The sequence below is a fragment of the Bombus flavifrons genome, chromosome 2 (genome assembly GCF_040668555.2).
Source record: "Bombus flavifrons isolate JBK064 chromosome 2, iyBomFlav1_principal, whole genome shotgun sequence".
NCBI lineage: Eukaryota > Metazoa > Arthropoda > Insecta > Hymenoptera > Apidae > Bombus > Bombus flavifrons.
In genome coordinates this window covers 11,025,340-11,043,440 of record NC_138443.1, presented here as the reverse complement: position 1 = coordinate 11,043,440, position 18,101 = coordinate 11,025,340, and positions in this window count along the sequence as shown.

Here is an 18,101-nt window from a genome sequence, read left to right as displayed (position 1 = left end):
AAAAAAGAGAAGGGTGTAATTATATAATTATAGAGGAATGAAAATTGAATTTTACTCTAGTGACGAATTAGCCTAAAAGGGGAAAAGGCATGCATTAAAGTGAAAGAATAAGCGAAGTAGGAAATTATTTAGCTGGAATGCGAGTAACTATTTCGGAAATTAGTGTAGCGATTTTTCGTCAGGCGGATAGCTTCGATTACCAAGCGGGGGTATCAGCGATATTCGCGAACGGTCAAAGGATTGGAATACTGGCAGAACAAGAATTTTCTTCCGGTTTTATTTTAATAGTAACTCGTGTGCAAGAGGTATTTGAATTCATTCATTTCGGCTGACTAAACAAGAAAACGTTATTGAAGCGTTGCTCCCACCTGCACACTCGCTTTCTAAATATTTGCCTCGAGTCGAATGGAAACGAATGCGAACTTTGTTCGTGAAGAGAAATGCCATTTTAGCGTGATCGTTCTGCTTGCTTCAGGTAAAATTTTGTTAAAGTACGACGATGAAACGAGAAAAACGCGGAACAAACACGCGTAACAATGTGATTATAAGATCAAAGTATACACTATACGTTTCAATGGTGTTATATAATGTAGATAACGTAATATAGAATCGTTTTACCGAAATTATGGAACTTATTTGTCCAAAGTGGCTTTTCATAATCTTCCAAATTGTATCATGAGATTGAAATGTAGATCGTAGATAGTAGCCGATATTTTTCTAATCTGAATGAAGATTGGCTGTGATGAAGGTTTTTATTTAATCTACGCGTGACAAACCCCGGAAGAAAATACGTTTGCCTCATCCACCAATAACTATTTTAAAAATGAACAATTACTTTTTATCAAGATTAGATACGAATTCTCATTGAGACGCGAAATAAAACTAAGCTTTGCTAGCAGAAGCACATTTCATATTCGGCACAAGATAATAGAAGAGCGAGTGCGTAGGAGAAGTAGTTGGCCGGGGTGTCGCGTTGTTTAGGCATGGCCGATGTTAAAGATGCATCTTCTAAAATATTCATCGTTCATGGGAGTCGTCCGATGAGACGACGACGTTACTCGTGCTGTTGGCCTTGCGCTGAAATCCACTTAAGATCCAGGATATCGAACAAAGCCGTCCTTTGGAAATTCACTGAAGGACCGGGTTAATCTCGAGTATCGGCAAGTTTCGCTACCGATTCTGGTCCTAGCGAGATAACCATTTTGTATACAGGATAAATTCGCGTATGAACCGCTAAAACGCAGTAGCCTATACTGTCCAAGCCTTCCTAAGATCCAAATTGTTGAAACATATCGTTGTTTCATGGAACATTCGAGTGTGTTTATATCGCAGGACGACTGTAGTCCACGATTGTAGAAAGTTGTTGGTGGACTTTCTTTTGGAAACAACAATTCCTTGATACCTTAGGATCCGAAGAGTAGGTTAATCTAGCTTTGCATCTTATTTCTCGTTACCTGGAAATTAGAAGGAGCGTTGTTTTACGTGATTTACCGTTTGTCACAGTTTGTTTGCAGTACCCTTTATTCACAATTTATTCGTTTCTGTATGGCTGTCAACGTTGTTGCCTAAACCATCAGCCGTTGCAGTTTATTTGTAGTTTCGCTTTGAAAGATTGTAGGTGCCTCGTAAACGGAACGTTAACACGTTTCTTGTCGAATAGGTCACTAGTGACCCGTAATATTTACCAGAAACCGAGTTAGAATTGTATAGCTAAGAATATTCCTCGGTTTAATATCGTAGTGAAACCAGAGTATGAGAAAGAGAACCGAGCAAACAACTTGACATGGTGATTGTGATAAACTCCTGAACTTTGTTTTAATATTCCCGGAATGTTAAAGTTTGTTTAGTACTAAAGGTGCAAAATCACGTAGTTGCTTGGAATTAGTTACGGAAATTGGTGACAAATTAAAATCGAGACAAGGATCTGCTTTTTGATTACAGTATTTAATTTAATATTTGTACGAAAGAATGTTTTTCCTGTAGTATAATCTGTAGTATCTTCGAGAACGTTACATTGAAGTCAGTGTAGTGATGCAAAAACTATCGATGGTTATCGTTTTCGTGCAACGATCCTTTGTCCGTAGTCCTGTATTTCATAGTCTTCCTTTGCTTGAAATCGATAAATGCCTGCAACGAACTACATGTAGATGTAACTATAATCATTTACTTACATTTTCCGTTCTATACTTTGCTTCTCTTCTACTTTTTTTGAAAAATTATAATGGAACATTAAATCAAATTATACCTGCGACCGTGTGAAGCTATGTGCAGCGTATATCCTCGTAGCGAGTTCTAATCTGTTCTGCTGAAAATTTATATTCACAAAAAGATAATATGCCTCACATGATTTAATGTTTATCCCATCAGTTAACATTGAATTTAATTACATAATAAAAAGATTTAGCTGAGTTATGTGGAATTGTATGACACATTTCCATAAATTACCTTGAATAATATTATACCGTTCATTAATCATCCCCTTTAAGTACAGTAATTAGAGAGAAAGGTACGTGTTTCGATAATTTGAAGGAAACGTAGAAAACGCGAAGCAGTGCATTAAATACAATTCCTTAAAATCAGTGTTTTCTCGGGACAATGATCCCTTCATTTTCGTTCAGTAATTTCGTTTCTCTTCGATGGAAGGAAGGAAATACGTGATATATCTTTACGAGTAATTGGATTTACGTGGTATTTCCCTTTGTACGAGTCGCAACCAATCGCATGCATAACATTAAATTAACTTATTCGATCACACGACGGCATTACACGCTACGGAAAACATCGTTCCTCTGTGAAATATTATACATTTAAACAGATATTTAAATCTGGCTTTCTCTGACTCGCTGTGAATTCACTTGTAAAAGTATTTAACAGCGACGATTGCTCTGTGGCACGTTAATTTCATTTTAATACGTATTCGACTAAAATAATTCGTTTACGAATGACTAAATTGTTGGAAAATAAATGGCGTTAACCGACAGAAGGCCAATCACGTGGCAAAGAACGGTAAAGTAAAACCGCGATATGTGCAGCTGGCGATGTGTTAGATTTTATTAGGTATATTGGAATTTCAAATTGAGGCTTGTTCGAAAGATCGCGATTCGCATATGTTGTTTTATCTCGTGCATATTACTCGCGATACCTTGTTTATCGTTATTTATCGCTTTACATTTCTCGATTATAATTTATAATGCGTTAATTGTTACAAAAATGTACGTGTAATTATTAAAGCCTCCGTTCACTTAATTTTCACGCAAATATTTATTACTGGCGATCGTTCGAGTACCGTTAGGCATTGAAATTGGAAAAATGAAGTACCCATACTTTATTTCATCATTAAAAAGTTATTTTAATTGGATTGCTTAAATTTCCAGGTGATTTTGTATTATATGAATAATATTTAATTATGGAAAATGGAAAAACGCCGGGGAAATATAAAACGAACAGAAATATTGCTTTATCTGCTTTTCGAACGTAGTGCTTGAAGATAGCTGTATCGTAAATACATAGTATAGGGGGAAATGATAACTGTAGATATTGATCTTGCGTATTTTCATTTTTGCAAATAATATCGCATTTCCTTTAAATACTGACATGCACTTTTAGGATATTATTACCGTTATGGAATTTCTTGAAATATCATTGCATATTTATGAGATTAATCCGACACAGCAGAAACATTTTTAGAAAATATTTCGATCGAAGAAAGAAACGAAGCCTGTCAGATATCTCGTCAATATTTAAGCTTTGAACATCATCGACTTTTACAAGTAATATTACTAAAGTCGTAATTTCGTCCCATATTCAATTCTACTCTATTTTATTACATCCCGGTACAATAACAGATCACCTACGCTATATTAGATATTAAAGTTGAAAGTAATAGCAAACAGTTTCTAAAGCAATATCCGCGCGTCTAGCTATCGTACTAGCTGGCGACAGCTAGGTACGGATTGCTGCGTTCAAATACTTCTAACGAGGCCAGACACGTTGAAAGAGGAAGTTATGAGAGGGATAAAATATCGGAACCGTATTTTACGCGACGTAGCATCAGGTGATTATAGAGAAATAAATCTCGCTCGATTCACCCGCTGACAGTTTCGAATATATTTTTCAGATTGCAATGATTGTTGTTCGCGTCGTATTTATTATCTGCCTTACACTTTATCCGAACGAAACATAACCCTGAAACGTGTGAATTATCGCGACGGCCGCGTCACCGGTGTGTCGAAAGATTTTTATGAGATTAGGATAAGCTTCTCCAAAGAATTATGATAATACGATGCAACATTTCTCATACGTCAACGTTTGATATAAAGAAACATAAAAAACATGACACGTGGATTGTACGAAATATTTCACCCGAAAATTGACGATTACGACTTAATCTGTATTTTTCATGTTTCGAATGATTGATGGATGTTGATTTGACAAAGTGTTGGAAAATTTTGGTGTAGGTGATTAGTCCTTAGGTATTGATATTAGTATGCTCTAATGCTTTTACATTCCATCCGAAAGAGAAGAACCCTTCCATTTTCCATCTTATTTTTATACGTGGAACAATTTTTTGTTTGAATGTCCGCGTCACTTCTCCTTGCACACTCTCTATGAATAAGTAGAGATTACGATTATTTGCTTATCACATGCTAGAAGGTATAGATTAATTACGTGCTACTTTCCTAATGTAATTACTGCCTTTATATTTCTATGTATTTTCTTTTCTACATATCTACATGAAGCTCACAAGCGAAAAACGTGATAAATCACATTTCCCCTTTTTCATAGAAGTACAATCTTAAAAATCAACGTAAAAGGAAAATTTCAAATAGACCGTATCAAGTACACAACATAATACCAAAGAAATCACTCTTCATAAATCTTATCTACGTCTTATCTCCAAAAGCAAAATACTCAAGGTTGATCATGTCGAATCGTTCGATAAACATAAAAACATCGTCGAACGCGAGAATCTAGAGCTTGCTCATTACACGTTACACGTGGATGTGTAGATACCATTTCAGGAATGCCAATATGACGAATTTCCCCAGGGAGAACCTGGGGCTTCGTCGCAGCGTGTTGCGGAGGAATCGCGACCGGTGCCATCGACACGATAGAGAGTCGTTACGTCGGCTAACGTTAACACACGCACACAATGGTGGCCGCATCGACGATAGAGAAGCAACACAGCTCGAATTAGATACTGTTGTTCTAGGCATTCACTTAATGCCCACCTTTGGGACCTGTCTTGGTAACTCTGCGGTGGGTAGCATGGTGAATGACCTAGAAATTCGTGCGGTCGGTTCTATGCAGAGAGCCAGAACCGTGCAATTTTACCTTGGCGTGCAATCACCTGACACGGGATTCGGTAGAAGAAACAAAAACACGTTCCATAAGCTATCCCATTCCGACGCTTTGCTGGCTATACGAGTTGCAAGTGCCAATAATATCGCGAGTCGACATGCTACAACGTGTATTAAAGCGACTATCTGATAAGAAAAAAGTCACAATTTTTATCATTGTCTATTACCTGATTTTTCTTCTTTTGCAAGTTCTAAAATCCCTAAAAGTATTTTATATTGTACATTTTATAGAGGAAGGTGAATATCGAAGTTTTACAATAGGAAGATTACGAGAATTTGATGACGCTTCTAAATATATATGTGTCTCGTAAGAGAATGATTATATACATATACATAAATCAAATAGTTGCGCAAACGTTAGACAGTCATTTTAAGACAGCGAGTTCTTAATTTTCGAATACACGTTTGCTGCCAATCACTATCGATCAGGTTAAGGTGTCAATGACACGATTCGGTACGGATAAATTGGAACGTAACATGCGGAAAATTTTGTAACGTTATCTGATCGTGAAAGGTGAGCGATGGTAACGCGGGGCGGATGCTGCATGTTTTTTAATTATGTATCAATGCGAATTTCTTGCATGGAAGCGAAACGATAAGCGCGAAGTTTTTATTTTATCGATCGTTTCAAAAAAAAAGAAGGTCGAGTTGCAGTAGCGTGAACAGAGGAAGCGGAGCGTTACGAGGTGAAGTATTGTAAAATAATAATTACCGAAGGAAGTAGGCGAAGAGAGAAAACCAGGACTAAAATCCATGAAAAATAATACGTTTATTTAAAATTGAAAGCGAGTATTTCATTTCCGTTGCAGCTTAACACGCCAAGCGTATTAATGTATTTTATTTGCCATCGTTAAATTCGATGCTGCAATAACCCGAGCTAAAAAACTTCAAATTCAATTTCTGTTATTAACTCGCCTTTCAGTCTTTCAAGGCTCTCGGATTTTCCGTGGTTTTGATCGTTTTGTTAAACTATCTAATGGTCTCTTACACATACACGTTCTTGTTTCCTAGTGTGCTCAAACTAATGTAGAATTTATTCTTTTAAAATGTAATTTTTTCCACGTAATCGCAAGTTTCATAATCATAAACTCTTTACTATAATCTGATACAATCTATAAAATATTAGAACCTTCATGACATTTATAGCTTATTTATTGATGTTCAAATTTAGTTAAACCAAAATCTTTACGAATTTCTTGATATTTATCAACAATCTCCAATAACAGCGATACTTTACCACAAATAGCGTAGTTCGCGAAAAATGAAGTCGATCCACCGATCAATCATCAATTTCAATTTCACAAACTACGAATAAAGCGAGAAATGATAAAGTCGGAGGCATTGTTGGTTAACGGTTCGTGAAATTGTGTAATCAGGTGTTCGCAACTATTATTCGTGCGGCTCGTTATTCACGAAATATATTCGCATCGTTTATCGAGATAGATATCCTTATTGCGTGGATTTTTATCCGCTGGCCAGAAACCACTGGATATATTTTCCCGAATCCACTAGAATTTTTTAATTTGTCATGAAACTACCACAGGCCTGCAACAGTCACACGCGATATTAATCCATTGGATTCGTTCGTGTAGCCGATGCAAACGCAGCAATTTCGTTGAAATTTGGAAATTCTGTAAGATCGCGGCTTCGTTAATTATTTTCGATCCAACCAACGGGGCTGAATATTTCATGCGATTTCACGCAATTTCACGCGTCACAAAGGCGGACGTGAAACGTGCACAGCCGTGGAAAATTGTGCGCCGGTTATTCCGAGAAATCGACGCAATTGATTAGTCGTACGTGATTCAGGGGCTCTCTCCTACCCGTTTGTAAACGTGACGTACGATGAATTTTCGAGGTTCGACAGCCGTATGCGTATAAATTCCCGAGGGTTTGTTCGAAATTTTCAGAGTCGTCGTGTTTGGTGCACATACACGACAGCTCGGCTTTCGGACGTATCAGATATCGAAACTCTGATAAACACGTGTATTACGCATGCCTACATTTTTATCAAGTTAGACGTTTCGTCTTGGCAAACAGGAAATCCAACTGTGTTCTGGTAATTTTTCTTGTAGGTGAGGAAGATTACGTGTTGCTACACTCCATACCACTTACATATTTTCTGTCCGAAGGAAGATAGAAACGATTGAATGGTAGAGTTTCGTTTGTAATTTATGAATTTGGGGACACGTGAATTAGAATGGAAAGTTACAGAATTCTAATATGCGAGTTGGAGCTGGAAGCAGCATATACGTAGTTACTTTTGTACAGTATCAAAGACAAAAATTCATTATCTAGAAATATAATTTGTATTCAATTTCTCAAAAAAAGAAAAAAAAATCAAAATGGTCTTATGTTTCTATATTTTTCAATTTATAAAGTTGATCAATATAGTTTCGATACGAGTAGAATCAGTAATTTTGTTTCATATTTAAGAAGCTATAAAGGATGATTATAGTCCATGAAAAATTAGTCGAGATTTATAAATAACTCTAGAGAAGTTTTAGAAAATTCTTGAATCTTAGATGCGTCTCGAATAATCTTATTGCACTGATCATAAGAACGTGTAATTCAAGGATACCGTGGCGTAGGTGTTCTCCGTTTCAAGAAACCGAGCCAATCTCTTCAAGACTATCATTTGCGTGGGCATACGATACTCTTTATCGATCATGAGAAACAGGAAGAAACATAAAGTTTTAGTTAGAATTCTGTTTTTTTTCATTTATAAATGTATACACTACGCATAGGGGACGAAGTATAAAGCCGTATAAGTCCTGGAACATCTGAAAGTTTCCTACGCGAACTAGTTTACGATACAACGAGAATTCAATCTTATTTTTCAGATTGAAGGAATTAAAGTTCAGAAAGTATGCATTATAAATTCATTTTACTACTATAACTTTAAATGCAAGATGTAAGATACCAAGAGTCGGCTTTCCGGGTAAAAAAAGAAACGTTCTTAGATTAGCGTATCGTGCGAGGTGTACGTAAAATTCAAAGAACGAAGAAGCCTCATTAGTGTCTTACGTTTCTTTCCCTATAGCTCGCTAAGAATGCCCTAGAAAGAGAAAATCAAAGCTTAAGAGGACTTGGATCAGCCTTTTTACTTCGGATACATTTTACATTCCAATGAACAAACTTTTTAAACTATCGCTCTCTTCAACTTTACAATCTTCCATCTCTCAAAACTCCTCGAACTCTTGTATTATAATTCTGTAGGCCGTAGAATTCAACAAAAACTTATATTTTCAATTATATGAAAGTCCGAAGCGTTCACGAATCGGCGGCAAACTTCATAGAAAACTCATTTGTATTACTATCTTTCATAAATGAAATTGCATACAGTAAATCTAGACTGTTTCAGACGTAGATAGTACCCGAGCTTCGAGTTTCGATTGCAGGGAAAGTTTCTTCATTGTAGATAGCTTTGCGTGAATTACTTTGTACCTTCGGCTATGGTCTAATTGTCGTCTTTAGCAAACGCATTATGTTACAGTGATCCTTAATCTATGTCAGTGTCTCCCAACCTTTCTCGAGTCACGACCCCTTTTTGTGATAGTTATGTAGTCTAAGATCCTCCCCCTCACATTTGCATAAGAGGACATTTTTACCAGAATAGCGATCCCTACTTGTAAAGTGCTATGTGTGAAGTAAATAAGCGCTGAAAATCTTCGTGGGGAAATTCCTACAAAAATAATCGACGCCCCCCGGAAAACACTTAAGTGCTTCGGGAATATATCGCCAACCTAATCGCGGATTCGTGTACTTTACGTGTGATCTGTACCTTTCATCGATTCTTTAATATCTTAAAAAACATAACATTATTTATGCCTTTAAAATTTTGTAACGTTTCAAGTACAATTATATAGAGAAATGTTACTGGACGACTACTGCAATGTTTTTCCTTTTTTTATCTTCCGTTACATATGATGCAATTTAGCTGTTCGCATCTGCAATTACAAAATCTGGTATTCTTTGGTAACGTTGATTAAGTCGGACAAGATCCACTAAAAGACGCAAGTATCATTCATCTACTTATGACGTGGCACGCAACGGGTTAAACAGAAGCAGCACGCGTTGTTATAGTGTACAACCCACAAATTATAGGTGAAAATGCACTCAAGACCCATTAGACACTACAAATTAGCATAGTGAGGCTTGTAAGCCCCAGGTGGCAGGATGCATATGCACGAAGTGACCGTCGTATTTTTGCCACTCGAGTAATTTCCTGTAATTCGTAGCTGGAAGAATGCTCGATTAAATAGCCGAAGAATACAGGGTTCTTGTCATCGATATTCGTTGCCGTTTAGACGCTCGTTTTGCATAGGTAAGCGTGCAGCAATTCACCGTGCAGCAGTGCAGCATGCAGCTACACCGATTCTTCTGAAACAGATTTCATTCGCTGGCCGTGGGGGTGAAACGGCGAAAAGTCGTTCTCTTGTTCGTTTCTTTTTGCTCGATTTTACATGCATACCATCGGTTTATTGCATGCTGTTCTCCGATATACGGGGCGTTAATCGTCCTTCGAATTAGCCAATTCCGCTCGACCAATATTCTTTTATCGACTTTTTCCACGACCGAATGGTTCACGGGGACGCGTTTCAATCGGCGCTTGTTAGCGTTTCCTTCATTCTTGCCACTGTGATTTCTGCCAGTTGTACGTGATGGTGATTATAAAGCTGGTGTAAATAAAATGTGCAGGGAATTGAATTCGCCATTTAATTCGAGTTATATCGATTTACAGCAGGTTTCGATAATCCGTGACTGACTACGTTCTTTTGTGCTCCAGGTAAATTTTATTCTAGCGTCAACATTGAAATAAATTCGCAAAAATTAAACGATTGCAAATGAAAGACGTTTCGTTAATATTATGAATAACTTCGAGTATTTATAAAGATACAAGTAATAATGTATAAATAACGTATAAATGATGACGAACGAAATGTATAAATAGATAAATATGAATATTGTGCACTACTAGTTAACGCCTATATGCGCTAATGCCGAGTTACTAATCGTCATACTATTAATATAGTTTAATGAAGCTCTGTCTCTTACGTAGTATACCGAAAGGATTATCCTCTTTCGATTTAATAAATCAAGGAATCACTTCATGTCTAATAAAATGTCTAATAATCATCATGATCATACTCTGTACAACTCGAATCACTTTTATAATCATCGATACTTCTATCCGTACAGTCACTATTAGAATAACGTCAGCGAATAAACTCGATGATCGTCTACTTAGCCATTCTACGAGATCTCTAAAATGGAATTGCTTCCTGTCTCGCGATTTCTTGTTTACGTAACATGTCGTTTTGTAGGTAACGCTGAGTGATACATGTAGTATTAATGCATTTGCAATACGGCCGATTTAATGTCGTAATTGCAATCCTCTTCCGCGTGCAGAGGTTGCAACGCTGATTCGCGTGGTTGATTGTACGAGAAATTAAATCTGCGACGGTCGCGGTCGATGCAAGCATGAATGCGTTTCGCCATTGCTTTGCTTTTCGCCCGTTTTGCCGGTTGTTGAACATCGTGATTAGCATATGTGACATACTGTCGAAATTCGGATATTTTTGGGAACATAACATTTATAAAACGGAAGATTTGAATATGCTAATATAATTTTCATGAAAAAAATAAAAAAAGTGTTGAAGAATATTTGGTTTCAGAGAATTCTACAGAGAAGTCCACATAGAATAGATTTAAAGATTCGTATCAGTTATGTCACTATATTGCATATCTACTCGCGTTAAATTCCTGACTCAAAATATTTCCGTAGGAGCTCCTCGTGGGTAAATTATATTTTTGAAATAACATTTTCATCATTTAATAAGATAATATCATACTATCAGAAATATGAAATTATTATTGTTAACGAGGAACCACCTTAAAATATACCCATAAATAAATAAATAAACAAGACAACATAAAAAAAGAAAAATTAATACGGTAATAAGCAAGAAACCTATGTATACAGATTATGGCAAAACAAATCATGTTTTGCATACGATGGCAAAAATTTACAAAAATCTCTTCTTTAAGCTGATTCATTTTGCATTAATTCCTCTCAGAAAACACGTCGACTGATTTCAACGTTAGTACACTTCCACTTTGTATGTATGTATATCGTTCGAGCATTTAATTACACTGGCTTTCTGCGCGCGGACTGTGAGCAGAAATTCGTAGATACGTAGCAATTTATCGAAGCAGTAAATTGAGAGATAACAACGCGGTTCCGCGTACTTAAAACACTCAAAGCGATTACGAGATGCTATGATTTTATTTTCGCAATTATCCTGCTGCAAGTCGTAGACCCTCGGCTTATATTTTTTACAGGAATACGGTCCGCGATGCGTTTTCGGAACGATATAAATCAAGGGTCACGGGCATCGTGACTTTCCAATAATCTACACATATATCATATTTCTACGATCCAAAGCTCTAACTGGCAAGGAATTGCCTCATGAACTCGATAATTGTTGCATCTTCAAACAACTCTACAATTTATCATGACAATTACTCCAAATTGTTGCGCATACATTATACGTTATTTACGAGGCTTGGAATTGTTTGCTCAATTTGTTACATTAACGATTTTTATCGCAAGACAGTATATATATATGTTTTATTTAATATGTTTAATGTAATTACAAATTGTATATAATTAAATATTCAATTTTATTAATTTTATTAATTTATATTTCGTGAATTTCTATATCCCCTATGCAGGAATTAGCACCGCAGTTTAAATCAAAGTCACCGTGTCTCTCAGATACACCGTGACCTATGGATTAAATCTGTCCAACTACTAAAGCATGTAAAATTCATGCATCGCGGAGTGTTAATTATACCAATGAAATTGGGAACTTCAGGTACGGTGAACGTAGAATTTCCCCAGCTTAAAATGAAATTTGGCGAAAGGTTAGAAGCGATTGCTTCGAATTTATGCGTGGTCCACCCTTCAACATTCAGCACGTCGGAAACTGACCGTTTATCAAATAGGAGTCGACGTGCGTGCAGTAATGCGCTTCGTATTATACAACTATATATGTATATGTATATTCCACGCGTGGTCCTTTGAGGTCGGATGTTCTGAAAATTTTGTTTCGGATAAAGCGCCTTGCTGATTCCAACCTTCGGCGCACGTCATTAAACTTTTGCCAAGTCGTTACTTATTCCTGACTATGTGAGTATATTTCGCCAGCGACTGCATGATTCTCTGTGTACCGAAATGTCGAATTTCCTTACCGTGTCGATAAACTTGCCGGAAACTTTCGAATCAGATACATAGATTTGGATGTAGGATCCGGATATCCTTGGGGAACTGGTACCTGGTTAACTTCCTATTACGCGAATTGTATGTGAACAGATTTTCTGCTCTTTTTCTCTTTCTTATTTACTCAAGGAATTAAACAAACGAATTGGATAGATCCCGTTTTTACAGTAACTTTTTAATTTCAATTTTTTCAGAACTTTCTCAAAACTCTTGAATTTGATACTCGTCTGAATTTCGTGATACGAAGGTATTTAATTTAAATTAGTATTTGAACAATTGAAATATCATAAATAACAGAAGATTCCAGGTAAATTGAAGATAGCGTTCGTAACAGTAGTTTTCTTTACTTTTAACTTATGGAGTTAATCAATATGTTTACTGAACCGCTCTTCTAATACCTTTTTAAAAATTTATGTAAAAATTGTTTGACTCATGATATCGTGATTCACCTCTTACATTAAATCGTGGGATCATGGAGTCGGACCATCTATGGAACGTGGGACATCGAAATTCATAACTCGCGAGTCATAGGACTTGACTCAGACCTTATCTTGAACACGGAGCCTCGAATGCTATAAATATTGAGTCCGGATAGTGAACCTGAAACCATGGAATTACGTTTGGGTCTAAAAACCAAACACGAGAATTCCTGATCCGTAGTCTGTGGTTCAAGGGCTGTGGTTATGGTATTCGTGATACCTCGTCTCAGGTGATCCATATAGGGTCTTACGATTCCGGAATTGTGGAGTTCAAAGTCTCATATTGCAGGAGTAGTCTGGCAGTGGTCCACTGCTCGAAGATTATGGAGGTTGTACTTATTTCTATAGCTAGCTAGTACTTCTGCCTTTTACGATTATGTATTCTACGATACCATATTTTTACGATAGAGAACTAAGTTTTTAATGGTACTGTAGAATGTTATTGAAGGAACATGGTTTATATGGAAAGTAGTACTGATATTGAGGAATACTGAATTGAGAATATCGAGGATCGTATATATTAACTCTCTATAAAAATTTTGATTTTTAATAAAGTGCAAAAAATTCATTCGTTTCTTTTAAGAATATAACAATATCACTATCAATACCACTTTTTGGACAAACCGTTGGATTCATTTTCAATTTACATTCATTAATATTTATTTCGTCGATATTTGCATTAATGATCAGACCAGATAAAATAGAAATTTCAAACGACAAATTATTTAACATTGCATACATGAAAATCCGTCGAAAAAGTAGATTTATCTATAGATTAATCGCGGCTTCTTCGTATAAATCTGCGTCACGACACAGGACAGATGTCAAATTTTCTATACGGCAAACTTTCTCACAATCTAATTATACATCGAACGAGCCCTCGTGTCCTCTGTCCTGATGGTCGATGCATTAATACTTGGTGTACGAGCGCCGAACTCGCTACGTGTCCTGCACAACTATAGTCCCGATTCCATCTCTAGCCGGAGAAACTTTCTTGAAACTAGTTTACTCGTGATCTGGATGTAACTTGTACGAAGGTTATATTAAGCAGTCGCTAAATCTTGCAACAAGACGTACAGCGAAACCGATAGGCTATATCTGCGGTGGCTGTTAACGTAGCGCCGACTACCTTCATCAGAGCTGAGGATATTATTTATGTCCCGTGTTAAGAAGTTAACTCGAGATTCGCTGTGTTCATCCTGATCTCACATATTCAAACCTACGTTCGTAGTATGCCGTTTACGCGCTTTGAAACGAATAATCGGTCGTTAAACTCTCCTGTTGTATCGAGATTGATATATAGAAGATAAAAGGGGGTTACTGAGGAAACCGCTCTGCTACGAGCGATAAAATCTTTGATTTAAAGAACGTTATGGATAAAGTCAACTGCCAAGGATATACTTCAATAGTGAATATTCTCTCTATAAAATTAATCTTGCGCTGTACATGTCTCTGCCCTACAGCCTTATCAAAGTTTAGTTGAATGTTGCTGCTCTGCCCTTTGGGATGTCGGCGATTAATGTTCCAGCATATTCGACTGCATCCTGATAAATGTTCCTACAAACTGTATCGCGATCAAATGCATTCGATAATGTATTTAATCAGCTTTTTCAGATGACAGAAGATTTTCTCAATCAGTGATTGAAATATCCTGATTTGTCAGACAAAGCATGAAAAGTTTAAAATATCAAAGAGAGATGCATATAGTTAATTAATATCATTTTTGGCAATCGAAAGTTGCAAGAGTAATCTCCCTATCAAAAATTCTATCAAATATTCCTTAATGTACAACAAAAAATACAAAATTCTTGCATTATTTACCGAATTAATGCGCTTTACGGAAATGAATCTGATGGGTGGATGAAGACAAGCGGATTACAAGAGGTTGTAACAGTAATCCAGCGGTTGAGCGGTGGATTCGTGGGTCAAACGACGACCAGTAACCCGTGGTGATTAGAAGCTTATTTCACCCTAAGAATTCCAATACCTCGTGAGCCTGTAAGCGCTTGACCACCAACTAAAGTAACCTATCGGGTGTTTCGTTGCCTGTGTACACAGGACCTGCCATAAACCTTAGACGAGAAAATAAATATGTACTCCAAAGAGTAATTGAGTCATTTGCCTTTCTTAATAGAGATAATTCATTTAATAGAAAACTCTACAGTCCTTTTTAACTTCAATTACTAACTTTTTTTGCGTTTCGTGCGTAACGGAATTTTTTCGAGCGTTGTTTGCTTATTTCTTAACGCGTTCAAGTGGTATTTCCTGCTCGATATGGTTGACACGAGGAAAGTAAAGATGATAGACAGAGTCTATATTATTTTGTAATTTTTCGTAGAAAACCAATTCTATAAAGGAAGTTAGTATGGAAAGGGTTGAAAGCGGGTTAAAGTGTAAGAGAGTAGAACGCTTGTCAAACACTGATAACGAGATAACGTCAAGATCGAGAAATGTGAACTCTTTTGTACATTCGCTTCTGCTCTCGGTAACTGGAGACAAAATAATATAATGGAATAATTTGTATCAATAGGATTTAAAAAATTAGAAAATATAGTATAAGTTAGCTATATTTTCATAACTAATACCTGAACTGTAATACAAAAAGTATCTGTGTTTCTTATTCTAAAAAATGGAAGGAACGTCAAGTTCAACTCCCGACATAGAATCACCGACGATTACAATGCACCTCAATTTATGAGAATGATGAATTGCGAGTTTCATTCTCTAAAACTCAATTCCATCTAAAACGATTTGTGTCCCGAACATTCGTGACCCGAACACTTTGTCTGGAATTCCGCGCGAATATTAATATTTGTCGTTCGCGGTTGGCAAGTATCATCCGCGAGGTATAAGTCGAACGCGAACTAAATCCGATAAGTTCGCGGAATCAATTCGTCGCACGTAGCCGGCCTGTGTATATTTATCTTTTCACACAGAGACCAAGCAATATGTACCCTGCCAGATAAAAGCTGCACCGCGGGTTTTGAAACGTGTGCACCGTTATGCTGCTCGTATATCTGTATAGAGGGTAAGATAGTTTTTCGTTCGAGAAAATTTCTTACAGCCGTCAATCAATAAACGTTATGTCATCCACGAGCCGAAGAGTGACTCGTTGATGTCTATCGTAAATTAAACAACGCTCTCGCGCTGTCTATCATCATATATATTTTGTTTGTCCAGATTAAATAATACATATATACATATATATAAGCATCGTGACATATTTTCTCGTACTCCGGGAAATGTTTTTTCTGTTACGATACCCGCTCTTCTCCATGGTTGTCCCAACTAATCTAGACAAATATTTTCATTTTAAGTGATATAGAGATTTAGAACGATCAGCCTTCACTTTGGCCGCTGCTTGTGTGAATAACTGTTTATTCAGGTTTAAATTATTAGTTACAGTTTTAATGTACAGTTGTACTTTTTAACGGGGAATTAGTGTTTTACAATCGAGTACCACTTCTTTTAAAGATGCAGATTTAGTTTAGATTTTCCACGAATACGCTGCAACTTCAATATGAAGTGAAATTTCAGAGTCCATAAATTAACAAAGATCGTATTACGTTGTTAATCTTCTCTTCTTTTTTTTCACAATACTGCACCATTTAAATGTATAATGAAGTGGTAATGAATACATTATAAATAGATCACGACAATCGCAACTTTCATTAAAAAGTTTGGTGCCCCGTTTTCTTCAAGTATAAAATATCTTCGGGATAATTACCTATTATCTTAAGCATTGAATATTCCATATTGATATTTTCACTCGACGAAAGTTACGATATGATAGGTATAATTCCGATGCGTATTAGTATCCAAGAAATCACATTTCGATGACGTAATAAAATATCATCGTCTTTATGAAAGCTAAAGACTTTTATCTCCTCGACTTAAGGACTTCAGGAACTTTGAAGCTCCAGTAAAAGTTACTGCAATATTTCCTCCTTTAATAATAACCGGAATTACTTAAATTATGAATTATAAAATTCTCTCATACGCAAACGACGATCAAAGCGATTATAGCTACGGAAGTGATCGAAATAACGTAACTCGAGGAAAGAAATAGCTTGACTTTACTCGGTGAAAAGTGGCGAACGTAATAGAATGGTCGCTTACGGTTACACTGAGAAATAGGCAAGCAACGAGTGCGTAAACGCGGCGGTTCCTTTGAAGTGTGGTTAACAATGAAACGAGATCCGCATTTGGATCGAGCCGCGACGTTAAACGAACAAAGAGTTACGGATGAATCGAACTGGAAAAAGAGGTAGCATTGTTGCTTCACATCTATTCATGCCAATAACGTTACACACTATGCTAAGTCTGACTGCGTTGTAGTTTGATAGCGTAATCCGGAAATAATATTTGCTGTTGTAACGTGTAACGTGAAAATCGAATTTCGTCGGTTGAATGCATCACAGTTCCACCAGTCACCGTTTGTCAACAAATAAATTCCTAGTGGAACAGGAAACAAATTATACCATATAATATTCATAGTTCGATACGAAGGGTTTTATATTATAAATGTACCAAAATTATAATAGAGCTAAATCGATGTGTCAATGTTACACCTGTGTTTATGCTGTGTTGTGCACACTTTGTGTCTTGATAATATTTAGCATAGTCAGCGTTTATAACATGTGAAAAATTATGTCTAGCAGGCTAAACTTACTATGTACTCGTATATTCTTGTATTCTGTATTATACTCTTACATTCTGCATCGGTTTTAACGTGACTCGGTATCCAACATTGTTTCATCGCTAATTAATGCGTATATTACTACAGGAATTATGTATTACAGGTATTTTTATTCTCGTGTTGCGCTCCTCAGTCAGTTGTAGGATTATGTAACTATAGGTGATCTAGTTACTCGAAGAATTTTTTCCTCCTGCGTTCGAACAATGTAATTTCATGGAAAATTTCTCATTGGAGCTTGCGAGTATAAATTTTAAAAGAAACTAGAATATCGCATTATC